General features: G+C 44.0%; 1 pseudogene; it reads right to left on the bottom strand.

The window, feature by feature from the left end:
- Positions 1 to 252: 252 nt before the first annotated feature.
- Positions 253 to 7,739, bottom strand: LOC115835876 (annotated as a pseudogene).
- Positions 7,740 to 15,144: the final 7,405 nt, after the last annotated feature.

The following is a 15,144-nucleotide window of genomic DNA, read 5'->3' on the forward strand; positions in this document are numbered from 1 at the left end:
GCACTCAGCACAGGAGAAGGAAGGCAGCCAGAGGACTCAGCAGGCAAGGTTATCCCACCCCCTTCTGCCTGCGTCACCGGCATCTGATCGGATGGTGCCCACCCACAATGAGGGTGAGTCTTCCTCTCCCTGCCCACCGACTCAAATGTCAGTCTCCTCTAGCAACACCCTCACAGACACACCCAGAAACAATACTTTACCAGCTATCTAGGCATCCTTCAATCCAATCAAGTTGACATCTAATATTAACCATCACACCATATAATAGCCAGTATGATAGCCAGTTAGGTACCGAGAGATGATCACACTTTCCAAAGCAAAGCTTCATTAAGAGACTCTGGACATACGAGAGGTGGGAGTGGAGGAATTATTGATGGTCCAGAGGGAAATGGAGGCAGCCAGCAGGACAGGAAATGGGGTGCTGGTGGAGGAACATTGAATTATAGACCTGGCTTTCCTGGTCTCAGTCCTGACCCTGGCATGGGGGTGGCAGGAGGAGAAAAGAGTTTCATGCAGTAGCTTTGATTTGATGTTATTTGGTTTATTTCCAGGAGACCTGGAGTTCTCATTTTCATCCATTGGAACTTGACTTTCATTCTTTTGAGTGTTCTATTCTATATTATTGGCTACTTCAGAGGTTGGGGAAAGTAGTAGATCAGGCAGATTTTGCTCTTCTCCATTTCCAAATCCAGTGTACTCTGCAACACGGGTTTTTCCCTTAAAATCAACCTAAGTGGCTCAGGCTATGGTGGCTCACGCCCGTAATCCCAGCACTTTGGGAGGCTGAGGCGGGAGAACCGCTTGAGCCCAGGAGTTCAAGACCAGCCTGGGCAATGTAGTGAGAAACCTATCTCTATGAAAAATAAAAATTAAGTCCCAGCTACTTGGGAGGCTGAGGCAGGAGGATCAGTTGGGCCTGAGAGGTGGAGGCTGCAGTGAGCTGTGATGGTGCCACTGCACTCCAACCTGGGTGACAGAGCAAGATGCTGTCTCAAAATAATAATAATAATAATAATAATAATAATAATAATAATAATAAAAAATACAATCAACTGAAGCAGTGATGTAGCTGGGTGAGGGCAGCTGTCTTCTGACCTAACGGCAGAACATGCGCCACCAGCTTTCCTGTGTTTCAAGGGAGTTTCATATTCTATTTTTGGCTCTTATGCTCCTTGGCTTTTCTTTTAGGTGTGACATTTGGTTATCTGAAGTTTCATAAATGTCATTCTTGTGAATGGTGGCTTAAATGAAGCATGGCTTTATCATAAGCTTCTATCAATGCTGTATCATTCCAAATGTCACAATCATCACTCTGGCCTGCACTGCACAGGAACAACACCCAGTCCTCCTATCCAGGACTCTATCTCCACCTCTACCACCACCACCGCTGCTGCCCATGGCCGTGCTGAGCCTACTGCCTTATTTATTTTCTCACACCCGCATTTCTCTACCACGGAGGCCACAGTGACATTTGACTTCTTAGATATTGCTCTATTCAAGAGCCTTGGATGTAAGATCTGGGGGTTCCCTTCTTTCCAAGGTATAGCACCTACATAGGTGGCTGGAGTTTCTTTTGGGAGCACTGGGGAATCCATACCGTGTAGGCTGTGCTGTATATCCTGCATGTACGGATCCTTCCTCATGGACCCGTATGGATCTTTCTTTACTCAATGAATTCTGGGTCTGAGCACTGGCTTAGGTCTTGAAACTGGGCAAGAAGGTATAATTTCCCACTAGGAATGGCCGACTTTAGCCTCCTTTTCATCCATTCTTTAATTTTTTGTTTAACTTTTATGGGTACACAGTAGGTGTATATATTTATGGGGTACATGAAATGTTTTGATACAGGCATGCAGTGAGTACTAATCACATCACATAAAATTGGTTCTCCATTCCTTGTTGCATTTATCCTTTGTGTTATAAACAATCCAATTATACTTTTAGTTATTTTAAACTGATCATCCATTCTTGATCTCTCTTTAGAGCTTAAAACTGCACTAAGATTTTTAGGGTACCCTATAAACAATGCCCTTGTTGCCTGCCCACTTATGTTTCCCCTAGAAACACCTCCCTAGATCTCCCCCAACTGTCATTCCAGATTTACTGTCCTTATTATGCCATCTAGCTTCTGATGATTAAGTGCTGCTGGCCTCTGCTACTGTGTGACCAGTTCTGTAGTGTCATCTCTTGTCAGCCTCAACCTGCAGAAGACAGTTGCCACTGAGTTTCCCAATGTGCTGGTGTCCTCACTGTCATGGGTAGCAACTACCTAGGGCTGGTGGCACAGATGGTAAAAAGAATTTATCGAGATAGTTTTAGGTAAAGAAAGGCAGACTTATTGGAAAAAGTAGGAAAATATGTTTCAAGAAAGCAATGGGCAAGTCAGCAAGAGAGGAGCTAACTGCAAGGAGACAAAAGCTAGCTAGGGATTTTATAGGATGGTGCTTGTGCTGTGTGCCGAAGAGGGCTTTGTGTGGTACTGATAATGCCAAGGTCACAGTGAGCTGACTTGCATTTTTCTATCAGCCGAGGGTCTGGTGATAGCTGGGTGCAGGAAGATTGTGAGTTATTTGCACAGGATGGCTCTGCGTCCTGGACCATGAAGAAAGGCAAACTTACAGCTTATCCGGTTTTTTGCTTTCTCCTGGTCCCACCATCCTGACTCATTTTCCCTAATTAGGACTCCAAACTCACCAGTGCATTTCTTATCACCTGCATACATGCAGTGTTCTCCCCAGGAGCATGGTCAACTGACCTCCCGTGGGAGACCTATTCTAGCATGTCCACTTCTCCAAGCCTCTTGATTCTTTTCTCCACAGTCAGTCCTGGCAGTTCTGCCATCTTTACTTCATTTTATGTAGGCCAACACTTTCTCCAAGTTTCCAAGACTTATCCAAGCAGTGTATGAGACCTGCATCCTGGGACCCTTGCCAGGTAGCTAATTCTGAGTGATAGGGGAGTGCCCCCTTATGGAGAAACTCTCTTATCCAGTTTTATATTCCAACCCTTTGGTCCAGCACCATGGAGATTCACTCCCAGGCATACTCACCAGTTCTTGCCAGTACACATCAGCCAGGTTCTGAGCTGCTTGGGTGTAGAATCCCTCTTCTCCCTTAGCAGGCTCTGCTTTCCCTGTTAGGTTGTGCTGACATCTGACCTTAATTATGAATCTTGTGGCTGGGAGTGGAGGTGGAGCAGATCCTGAGGAGGACAGATGTTGTCTTATAAGGTACTATCTCACTATCTGGTCTTCAAGTAAGAAGGGCCCACAATCTTCCAATTAGGCCCTGTGGGCCACTTCTGAAGTTCAAGGATTCCAGAGAATATTACAGTGAGAGCTCTCAATTGCATCTACCTATTGTCCCCAACCTAAGCCTTGGGGTCTCACTCCTTCCCTACCAAAGCTCTGAGTTCATCTTCCCACCAAACCAACCCTTCCTGGTTTTCTTTCATATCATAAAAAAGAGTCATTTATTGAGAGCACTGGGCTAAATTTTGGAGCATAAAGAGATATGACTAGTGCCTTCCTTCATGGGACAAGAGTAAGTTCACATTGGCTCAAGCCAATGACCGTTTCCCATCTCCTTTGCCACGTGACTGTGTTAGGGATGGGAATTTAACCCAAGTGAAGCCAAGAGGACATGAAGACTTAGCTGAGGCTCTGGGAAAGAGGGTCCTGCACTCTATTTTTTTTTTTTTTTTTTTTTTTTTGTGGTGGAGTCTCGCTCTGTCTCCCAGGCTGGAGTGCAGTGGCGTGGTCTCAGCTCACTGCCAACTCTACCTCCCAGGTTCATGCCATTCTCCTGCCTCAGCCTCCCAGGTAGCTGGGACTACAAGTGCCCGCCACCACACCTGGCTAATTTTTTGTATTTTTAGTAGAGACGAGGTTTCACCGTGTTAGCCAGGATGGTTTTGATCTCCTAACCTCATGATCCACCCGCCTCGGCCTCCCAAAGTGCTGGGATTACACCTGCACTCTTTATTGAATTTGCTGCTCCAAAGACATGAAGCTTGCAGTGGGCTTCCTCTGCAGCATCTTGAAACCAGGATGGGGAATCCCAGAGATTCTGGGAGTTGAAGTCAGGAGATGCTGCCATAAACACCTGGCAGGGAACCAAGCTAGAAGAAGCACTGTGGAGAGGAGAATCCTGCTGACACAATTCCTTCTCTCGGTCAGGCCATGCTCAACTGCACATCTTACTTGTGTGAAACGGTAGCCTCCCACTTCTGTTTAAGTCAGTCTGAGCATTTTGTCATGGTGTCTACCCTAAAGAAGTTCATGGTGCAGCAAAACTCAGTCACAGTTTATAATAATCTGCCCCATTATTTTATACAATTCCCTCAAAAACTGTTCAGTTATTGTTTCCTTCAGTTGGGTAGCTAGATTGTCTGCTCTATTGAGTGCCGATCTTAGGCCTTCTCCACCAGAATGCTTATAGAGGACATTCAATATACACTTAATGCATTGATTGTGTAGAAATTAAAAGAAGACCAATCAAATGAGAACTATGAAAAGCTGTTCATTCAGAGCTTGCTCTACAACAAGGGAATCACCCACTATTACTTGCGTTGTTGCAGAAACTCAACGGAAGGCAGAGGAGTGGGAAAGCTTCAGAGTAGAAAAAAAGAGAAGGCAGCCGGGCGCGGTGGCTCACGCTTGTAATCCCAGCACTTTGGGAGGCCGAGGCGGGCGGATCACGAGGTCAGGAGATCGAGACCACGGTGAAACCCCGTCTCTACTAAAAATACAAAAAAAAAAAAAAAAAAAAAATTAGCCGGGCGTAGTGGCGGGCGCCTGTAGTCCCAGCTACTCAGAGAGGCTGAGGCAGGAGAATGGCGTGAACCCGGGAGGCGGAGCTTGCAGTGAGCCGAGATTGCGCCACTGCACTCCAGACTGGGCGACAGAGGGAGACTCCGCCTCAAAAAAAAAAAAAAAAGAAAAGAAAAAAAGAGAAGGCGTCAGGTGTGCCCTGATGGAGACCACGGCCTGGGGAAGCTGCAGGCGGGCTGGCTAGAGGCGAGCATCCTATGTGATTGGTTAGGGGGGCATATTTGGTGTTGGAAGCAGGGACAAAAATTAGGGAAACTGTCAGTTATTAATCAAATCTTCGCCGTTTAGGGCCAGTTGTTACAGAAGCATTTTATATGTGGTCTGGCCATGGCTCATTTTGTATATTCAGTCTCTCTATTGATTGAATCTCCTTTCCCTAATTTACATCAAAAAATAGACTTTTCAAGAATAATTTGGGGATTGTTGTCTTTGTTGCTAAAACTTAAAAAAAAAAATGTGTCTAGTACTGTCACTGCCTTCAGGGCTGATTCAAACCCAATATGGATTTAGAGAATTAAACCCAATCTATGGTGATATTGAAGACAAGCTCAGAATGAGAAAAACAACTCTATTCAGACCAAATACACAATAATTAATTTGGATGCTGCACCTAGTGATGAAAGACAGAACCTAAAAGGGCATTTCTCAACCTGTGGAGTGTGTCTCGAGCAGTGAAACCAAAATTAGTGATGATTAGGAATCGAAAAAGTCTTCCTCATCAGGCAGAAGTTCTAGAAATTATTAATACATTTCACATGTTAAATGATGATACCAAGTATAAATATTATGTAAGTACAGCCATATATCCAATGCTGGGGGGTATATTTTTAGACTGAATTTAAGAAACTTAACGGCTGGGCACGGTGGCTCACGCCTGTAATCCCAGCACTTTGGGAGACAGAGAAGGGTGGATCACCCGAGGTCGGCAGTTTGAGACCAGTCTGACCAACATGGAGAAACCCCGTCTCTAGTAAAAATACAAAATTAGCCGGGCGTGGTGGCGCATGCCTGTAATCCCAGCTACTTGGGAGGCTGAGGCAGGAGAATTGCTTGAAGTTGGAAGGCGGAGGTTGCAGTGAGCCAAGATCGCACCATTGCACTCCAGCCTGGGTGACAGAATAAGTTCAGATAGAAGAAACTTAAAAAAGTGCACAGCAAATTTTTTTTAAAAAGAGGAATAAGATTCTAGGATAAGTTTAATATTTTAACAATTACCCTTTAAAAATAGAAAGCTGATCAGCAAGAAAGACTCTGATAGCCAATTTGATGATGTTACAGCTACATTTTCACAGTATATGTTCATAAACTTAAATACTGGAATTAAAACAAAGCAGCACATATGGCAAGACTAACAAAATGTAAAGTGACAGATGTCTATAAATATGAAAATTATGTATAGTATAGTTCATTAATTACCTGTCATTGGATCTTAAAATTAGGAATGACATTTATTCCCGCTCAGCCATTTAATGAATAGACTTTGTATGAGGAAAATAAGATATAACAAGCTGGGGCTTTCTAAAATATATATATACATTTTTTTATTATACTTTAAGTTCTAGGGTACATGTGCACAACGTGCAGGTTTGTTACATATGTATACATGTGCCATGTTGGTGTGCTGCACCCGTTAACTCGTCATTTACATTGGGTGTATCTCCTAATGCTGTCCTTCCCTCCTCCCCCCACCCCACAACAGGCCCCGGTGTGTGATGTTCCCCTTCCTGTGTCCAAGGGTTCTCGTTGTTCAATTCCCACCTATGAGTGAGAACATGTGGTGTTTGGTTTTTTGTCCTTGCGATAGTTTGCTAAGAATGATGGTTTCCAGCTTCTTCCATGTCCCTACAAAGGACATGAACTCATCATTTTTTATGGCTGCATAGTATAAGCTGGGGCTTAAGGTGTTACTTTACTTTTAACAATCATGCAATCAGAAGTATTGTGTTGATTTTTGTGGGGGAAAGCAGGGTCTCACTATGTTGCCCAGGCTGGTCTCAAACTCCCAGCCTCAATTGGTCCTCCCGCCTCAGCCTCTCAAAGTACTGGGATTACAAGTGTGAGGCACTGCACCCAGCTTTGTGTTGATTTTTACTACACTGTCATAGTGTGAATATTGCAAACTAGAGCTTAATTTAAATTTAAATACACAGTTGGCCCTCTGTATCCGGGGGCTCCCGCATCCATGGATTCAACCAACCAGGGATCAAAAATATGTGGAAAAAAACTGGATGCTTGCATCTATACTGAAAATGTACAGACTTTTTTCTTGGCCTTATTTCCTAAACAATACAGGGTAACAACTACTTACATAGCATTTACATTGCATTAGGTATTATAAGTAAATGGTGTAACTAGTAGAATCAAGTATATTAAAGGAAAATTATTAATATTTGACCTGTTTCATATCAACATTAATATCAGAGTAAAAAAAAATAGCAATGTTCAACTTTCTTTCTCCTAGGAGACATTCCTAGGTGGTTGAGGAGGGTGACTTATGACTTCCTCTCAAAGATATCTAAACCAAGACGTCTTCAACTTTAGCCTGCATACGCAACACCTGGAATCGAGGTGTAGGGTGGGGCCTGAGTTTGCCTTTCTAAGGAGAGATGCTAACAAGATCTGGACCATCAGCCACTCAAGACCTTTAACATGTTTCATACCTGTCGACACCCTGATACACCTTGGCCTCTGAAATACTTTACAAGCTTTGCTAAAGAACACGTTCATAATGTACCAGTTCTTTAGCACTGATTCCCTTAGGGAAATCTGTTCTTCAAGGCAAGTTTCCCATTGCAGTTCTCTATCAACCTGGTGGGGGAAGTTACTGCCAATCATTGACCAAGCAGCACAGATTGGGAGAACTCCATACCTTGGCTCTATAAGCAACATCACTGTTCAGAGTGGTCATCCTAAGCATGCAGAGTGGAGATACTGTGAACTCTGATCACATAAATGAAGGATTCACTGTACTTTTGTAAGCAGACAGAGAGGGTTTCCAGGGATTTTAGGAAATGAATAATCAACCTGAGCAAGCAGCCTGTTTTACAGCCTCTTGCCCTGCAGCCTATGTGGAATGCAGTCGCCTTGCTGGTTGGAACCAGCAACTGACAGACCCCAGCAACTTACAGATGAACCCCAGTGAAGTTTCTTCATGCCATGCTAAAGCCCTCCTCCCCTAGAGGAGCTATAGCTTTATTACCATAATCTGTGACCCATCGTGGCCTGTAGAGGGGAGGTCTGGGCCACTGGGACGCCCCCCCATACACATGCCATGATGCACCTCTCCCTTCTCCATCACTCCATCAAACCCTCCTGTCGCTTTCCCTTGGGAAGACACAGCTTTGGAGAATACTTCCCGTGTGTGTCTTACTTGTGCCAAGTAACACAATGCCTATTGATCAAAATCTGAGTTCTCCTGGAGAGTCGTTTGTCACTCACCAGGCAAATAAGCCCCAGTTTTTGGGAGGTAACATTATGAAATATTCTGAAGTAGTCCCATAAAAGATTTCTACTTTCCTTTTCAAATTATTCATAAATAAATGAGCTTGCTTTGGGCTATGGAGATAGTTTCACATGAATAAATCAATTCCTCTGAGCAGGGGCACCAGTGTGGAGACACAGGCTGACCCACCAGCTCTCGCCTGTCCCTGGGTTGGAGGGGCTGGGCCGGTGCCTCCCCTGGATTTTTTCCTGTTTCTGCATTGCCAGAGGCAGGATGAGAAGAAAGGGCTGTGGGGATCTGAGGCTTGGAATTCCAAGATTGCTCTCAACTAAGCTGTGGTGCTTAGATGGACACCTACACACCCCATTATCCTCCGGCTGGTCCTACATGTTCAAGGACCCTTAAGGGGCTCTCCACAACGGACTTTCATCTCTTCTTCCGAATTGGCCTGCTTTCTGTTCAATTCCCTCAAGGCAGGGATGGATGACTGGCAAAATTATCCAAGTGTTACGTGAGAGAAAGAGAACTATTTCTTTTGTCTGAGTCCTTTGTCTATCTTTTTCTTTTCAAGTATTCCCTGTCCTTCAAGAGCCAGGTGAATGCCACGTCCTCTTCAGAGCCTTCCTGGATGTCACAGCCGACCATTGTTGGGGCTCAGAAAAAGATACCTGAACATATGGCGCTCTGGCCTGCAGAGTACTTTGAACTGGAGGAGACTGGAAGGCTTCAGCAACGGCCTCAGCACTAAGATCTCTCTGACCTTCTCCTGCCCTCCTGTCTCGCTCCTCTTTCTCCCTCAAAGCACAGGGAGGGGCTGTCCCTGAACTTTCCTTGTCTCCTTAAAGATAGATCTTCTAAAAAGGAGCTCAGTTCCTCCTCCAGAGACAAGATTCACTATATCATGGGAGAAGAGACTGGGGGTCTACTCAATCTTGCTTGCAAGTCATTCCATTTTATTTGTTTTTACAGTCGATCAGCTTTAGGCTTTACAATCTTCTCTATCATTTCATCAATTTATGCTTTCTATTAATTCCTTGTATCTACTATTTTGGGGTTTACTCTGTTGAGTGTTTATGTCATTACTTCTCAGTCTTTTCTTTTTTACTAAGACATAAGCATCTAAGATTCTACATCTCCCACTTACTACACTTTTTAAAAAAAAATTTCAGCTTTTATTTTAGATACAAGGGGTACATGGCAGGTTTGTTACATGGGTAGATTGCCTGATGCTGAGGTTTGGGGTGTGGATCCTGTCACCATCCAGGTTGTGGCATAGTATCCAACAGGGAGTTTTTTAGTTCGCGTCCCCTACTTCCCTGCCTGCTCTAGTAGTCCACAGTGTCTGTTGTTTCCACATTTATGTCCATGTGTGCTCAAAGTTTAGCTCCCACTTACAAATGAGAGCATGAGGTATTTGGTTTTCTGTTCCTGTGTTAATTCACCTAGTATTATGGCCTCCAGCTGTATCCATGTTGCTGCAAAGTACGTGGTTTTGTTCTTTTTTATGGCTATGTACTTCCTACACTTTTGATGTGCTCTGCATATTATAATTTTCATGATCATTCAGTTACATATTACTTTCTTTTTTCTTTTTTTCTTTTTTTTTTTTTTTTTTTTTGAGACAGAGTCTCGCTCTGTCACCTAGGCTGGAGTGCAGTGGCACAATCTTGGCTCACTGCAACTTTTGTCTCCCAGGTTCAGGCAATTCTCCTGCCTCAGCCTCCTGAGTAGCTGGGATTACAGGTGCACGCCACCACGCCCGGCTGATTTTTGTATTTTTAGTAGAGACAGGGTTTCACCATGTTGGTCAGGTTGCTCTCAAACTCCTGACCTCATGATCCTCCCGCCTCAGCCTCCCAAAGTGCTGGAATTACAGGCGGGAGCCACACCCCCAGCCTCAGTTACATATTATTTTCTAAGTGAAGAAGCAGTTTGGGGTTGTGTTAAAAAAGATGTGTTCTGCCTCTGGGCAGAATCACACTGTTCCTCAGTTTCATTATCCGTAAAGTGGACACAATGGTAGTTCTTACTTGGGGTCGCTATGAGGATTAAATGAGCTAAACATGTAAAACGCACGGAAGAATGTCTGGCACATCATAAAAGCTCAACTACTGTTAGTAATTATCATTGTTATAATTTTTGGATTCTTTTTAGAAGTTTTTTTAATCTTTAGAAATATAATCCTTTGTTGCCTATTTTGTATTAATTTCAAATTATTGTACTGAGGTAAGAGAATGCAGTCAATATGATAACAAATGTTTTGCTCTCTACTGAAATTCCAGTATCATTTTTCACAGAAATAGGAAAAAAATCCTAAAATTCACATGGAACCACAAAAAAAAAACCCAAACAGCCAAAGCAATTCTGAAAAAAATAAGTTGAACACATGACACTTCCTGATTTAAATTTATATTACAAAGTTATAGTAACCAACACAGTCTGATACTGGCATAAAAACAGACACATAGCCCAGTGAAATCAAATATGGAGTCCCAAAATAAATCCAAACTCAGATAATCAACGAACTTTTTTTTTTTTTTTTGAGAGAGTCTCACCCTGTCGCCCAGGCTGGAGTGCACTGGCATGATCTCAGCTAACTGCAACCTCCGCCTCCTGGGTTCAAGTGATTCTCATACTTCAGCCTCCCGAGTAGCTGGGATTACAGGTGCCCACCACCGCACCCAGCTAATTTTGGTATTTTTAGTAGGGATGAGATTTTACCATGTTGGCCAGGCTTGCTGATCTCAAACTCCTGACCTCAGGTGATCTGCCTGCCTCAGCCTCCCAAAGTGCTGGGATTACGGGTGTGAGCCACTGCACCCAGCTGGTTAACTAATTTCTGACAAGGGAATCAAAAAAATACAACGGGCAAAGGATCATCTCTTCAGTAAATGGTGCTGGGAAAACTGGATTTCCACATGCAAAAGAATAAAATTAGATCCCTATCTCACACACGCATAGAAGTCAACTTAAAATGAAGACTTAAAATATAAGACCTGAAACTGTAAAACTACTAGAAAAAAACATAAGAGAAAGGCTCCATGACATTGGTCTGGGCAAGGATTTATTTGGATAGGACCCCAAATATTCAGGCAACAAAAGCAAAGATAGACAAGATTGCATCAAACTAAAAAGCTTCTGCACAAGAAAACAACTAACAAAGTGATGAGACAACCCACAGAGTGGGAAAAAATATTTGCAAATTATATATGGGATGAAGGTTAGTATCCAAAATATATAAGGAATTCAAACTACTCAATGGCATGAAAACAAATAACCCAATTACAAAATGGACAAAGAACCTGAACAGACACTTCTCAAAAGAAGACATAAAAGTGGCCATCAGGCTAATGAAAAAAAAAAATGCTCAACATCACTAATCATCAGGGAAATGCAAATTAAAACTACAATGAGATACCACTCCCACCTGTTAGAATGGCTCTTATCAAAAAGAAGAAAGGTAAGTGTTGATGAGAATGTAGAGAAAAGGGAACCTTTGTACCCCATTGTTGGCGGGAATAAAGATTAGTACAGTCATTATGGAAAATGGTATGGAGAGTCCTCAAAAATCTGAACACAGAACTGAGAGGTGACAGTGTGCTGGCAGCCCTCGCTTGCTCTCGGCACCTCCTCCACCTTGGCACCCACTCTGGCCACGCTTGAGGAGCCCTTCAGCCCACTGCTGCACTATGGGAACCCCTCTCTGGGCTGGCCGAGGTCAGAGCCAGATCCCTCTGCTTGCAGGGAGTTGTGGAGGGAGAGGTGCAGGCAGGAACTGGGGCTGCGAACCGTGCTTGCGGGCCAGCGCGAGTCCCGGGTGGGCATGGGCTTGGCAGGCCCCGCACTGGGAGCGGCCAGCCAGCACCGGGGGCCCTGGGCAGTGAGGAGCTTAGCACCCAGGCCAGCAGCTGCGGAGGCTGCGCCGGGTCCCCCGGCAGTGCCAGCCCGCCGGCATTGCCAGGCCTCAGCTGCCTCCCCGCAGGGCAGGGCTCGAGACCTGCGGCCCGCCATGCCCAAGCCTCCCCCACGCCACGGGCTGCTGCGCGGTGGAGGCTCCCCGACAAGCACCACCCCCTGCTCCACGGTGCCCAGTTCCATCGACCGCCCAAGGGCTGAGCAGTGCGGGCACATGGCAGGGGACTGGCAGGCAGCTCCACTGCGGCCCCGGTGCGGGATCCACTAGGTGAAGCCAGCTGGGCTCCTGAGTCTAGTGGGGACTTGGAGAACCTTTATGTCTAGCTAAGGGATTGTAGATACACCAATCAGCACTCTGTGTCTAGCTCAAGGTTTCTAAATGCACCAGTCAGCACTCTGTGTCTGGCTCACGGTTTGTGAATGCACCAATCAGCACTCTGTATCTGGTTAATCTGGTGGGGACTTGGAGAACATTTATGTCTAGCTAAGGGATTGTAAATACACCAATCTACACTCTGTGTCTAGCTCAAGGTTTGTAAATACACCAGTCAGCACTCTGTGTCTAGCTCAAGGTTTATAAATGCACCAATCAGTGCCTGTGTCTAGCTAATCTAGTGGGGACTTGGAGAACTTTTGTGTCTAGCTCAGGGATTGTAAACACACCAATCAGCACCCTGTCAAAACGGACCAATCAGCTCTCTGTAAAACAGACCAATCAGCTCTCTGTAAAGTGGACCAATCAGCAGGATGTGGGTGGGACCAGATAAGGGAATAAAAGCAGGCTGCCCAAACCAGCAGTGGCAACCTGCTGGGGTACCCTTCCACATGGTGGAAGCTTTGTTCTTTTGCTCTTTGCAATCAATCTTGCTGCTGCTCAGTCTTTGGGTTCGCACAGCCTTTATGAGCTGTAACATTCACTGCAAAGGTCTGCAGCTTCACTCTTGAGGCCAGCGAGACCATGAACCCACGGGGAGGAATGAACAACTCCAGACATGCTGCCTTAAGAGCTGTAACACTCACCGTGAAGGTCTGCAGCTTCACTCCTGAAGCCAGCGAGACCACAAACCCACCAGAAGGAAGAAACTCCGAACATGTCCAAACATCAGAAGAAACAAACTCCGGACACATCACCTTTAAGAACTATAACACTCACCGCGAGGGTCCGTGGCCTCATTCTTGAAGTCAGTGAGACCAAGAACCCACCAATTCTGGACACAGAACTACCGTGTCATCCAGCAATCTCACTTCTGGGAGCATATCCAAAAAAATTGAAATCAATATGTCAAAGGAATATCTGTATTCCTATATTCATTGCAACATTATTTCCAATAGCCAAGATATGGAATCGACTAGTGTCCATCAACAGATGAACGGATAAAGAAAATATAGTATATGTATACACAACAGAATACTAATCAACCTTTAAAAAAGAATGAAACTCCTCCATCCTGGCTAACACGATGAAACCCTGTCTCTACTAAAAATACAAAAAAATTAGCTGGGCGTGGTGGCGGGTACCTGTAGACCCAGCTACTCAGCAGGCTGAGGCAGGAGAATGGCGTGAACCCGGGAGGCGGAGCTTGCAGTGAGCAAAGATCGCACCACTGCACTTCAGCCTGGGTGATGGAGTGAGACTCCGTCTCAAAAAAAAAAAAAAGAATGAAATTCTGTCACTTGGGACAACATGGATTAATCTAGAGGACAATATGCTAAGTGGCATAAGCCAGGCACAGAAAAACAAATATTGCATGTTCTTACTTACATGTAGGATCTAAAAATAGTTGAACTCATAGCAGCAGAGAGTAGAATGGTGGTTACCAGAGGCTGAATGGTTTACTAGAGGCTGAGTGGGAGAGAGAATGGAGTGTTGCTGGTCAAAAGGTACAAAGTTTTAGCTAGACAGGAGGAATAAGTTTTCAGATCTACTGTACAGCAGAGTGACTATAGTCAATAATAATGTACACTTCAAAATATCTGAGGAAAGTTCAATTGTATTACCACAAAAAATGTTGAGTGAGATGATGTATTTGTTAACTAGCTTGATTCAATCATTCTACATTGTATACATATACCAAAGTATCATTGTACTCTATAAATATAATACAATTATGATTTATCAATTAAAGTAATATTAATTTTAAAAAGTTTTTGTATTGGTATTTCCTTTGTGACCCTAACATGTTACATGTATGCCTAAACATTATGTGTACTCTCTGCTTGTGAGGCATAGATGTTTTCTGTTTGTTTAGTTTTTTTTTTGGTTTTTTTTTTGAGATGAAGGTTTACTTTTGTTGCCCAGGCTGCAGTGCAATGGCGCTATCTTGGCTCAGCACAACCTCTGCCTCCCGGGTTCAAAGGATTCTCCTGCAGCCTCCTAAGTAACTGGGATTACAGGCCCAGGCCACCAAGCCTGGCTAATTTTTTTTTAATTTTTTTTATTTTTAGTAGAGATAGGGTTTCGCCATGTTGCCCAGGCTGGTCTCCAGCTCTTGACCTCAAGTGATCCGCCCGCCTCAGCTTTCCAAAGTACTGGGATTACAGGCATGAGCCACCACACTGGGCCTCCATTTAACTATTTTTTAAATCCCCAATAATACCTTTTGCCTTCAACACCAAGATGCCAGATATTGTTATAGCCCACAAGGTTTGTTCCATTTTGTTTTGTTTTGTTTTGTTTTGTTTTTGGATAGTAGATGTTTGGTTGCCCTTTTTGATTGTTTATTTTTGACTTTTCCATATCAGTAGGTATCTCTCTTATAACAGAATACAGCAAGAATCTTTAAAACACAAGTTTTAACTGATACTATATCCATTTATATTTGTTAGAATTACTGATGTATTGGATTTCTGCAATCTTGTTTTTGTGCTTCTTTCCATACTTTGCTTCTTATTTTTTCCTTTCTCATCCCCTAGCAAATGAACCATTTTCATCATCCCTCCCTTTTATTTTTCAACT

This window comes from Nomascus leucogenys, chromosome 7b (assembly GCF_006542625.1).
Source record: "Nomascus leucogenys isolate Asia chromosome 7b, Asia_NLE_v1, whole genome shotgun sequence".
In the NCBI taxonomy this organism is placed as follows: Eukaryota; Metazoa; Chordata; class Mammalia; order Primates; family Hylobatidae; genus Nomascus; species Nomascus leucogenys.